We start from the raw sequence: 782 nt of genomic DNA, 5'->3' as shown, positions 1-782 counted from the left end.
ACTTATAAAATCTCCCCTCCTTTTCATCAAGTTCTTAAATATCTTGAGAAAAGGCATATATTCCAAAGTCAGCATTATTCTAATAGTTCTTTTTGACAACCTTTTTTTCATATAACCTTTACAATAAGAGAATAATGATGAGATGATTACCTCACTAATACTGTACATATAAACAAATAATTCCATTTTGTTATTCTTACGTGATAGTCCTCTCTTTATGTCATATTCTACTGCCAAAATAGCACAAATATAATATTAAGAAAGGTACGGGTCCACTGAAACTGAAAAGGTGTTCAGTCCAATTTCCACTATATTGCTGAAATTTGTTGAATTGAAGGAAGGATATCTTGAAAGGTCCAGTCTTCTTTCTCTGCAGGGCAGCTTAAGCAGTAATGGAGTTCAAGAATTCCTCAGGAGGGTTGCTTCATATTCTCTCCCTCTCCCCTTGGAGTTTGAGCTTTTGAGTCTGGGGGGAAGGAGTGGGGAAGAGGAGTGTATGAGTGGTCTCTAATACCTCTTTTAATAAGGATTACTGGTAAAGCAGAGAGCTGGCTGTCTCCGGTTAGTGCCCTGTTACCCCCAGTGATCTTGTAATTATTACAAAACTCTGTTTTGACTGTCCAGCCTAAGGTGTTTCTTAACTGATGAGGAATTTCTTGCCGTTCATCTGACACATTTGATTATATTTGTGTAGTATGTAGGTTCTGTAGAAGACAGATTGGGATGCGACTGTGTTTAAACATTTAATAGCCCTGGTTCTTAGGATGTGAAATGAGACTTGT

This window comes from Pygoscelis adeliae, unplaced genomic scaffold (assembly GCF_000699105.1).
Source record: "Pygoscelis adeliae isolate BGI_AS28 unplaced genomic scaffold, ASM69910v1 Scaffold108, whole genome shotgun sequence".
Classification (NCBI taxonomy): Eukaryota; Metazoa; Chordata; class Aves; order Sphenisciformes; family Spheniscidae; genus Pygoscelis; species Pygoscelis adeliae.
Note: the sequence above shows the minus strand (reverse complement) of the source record.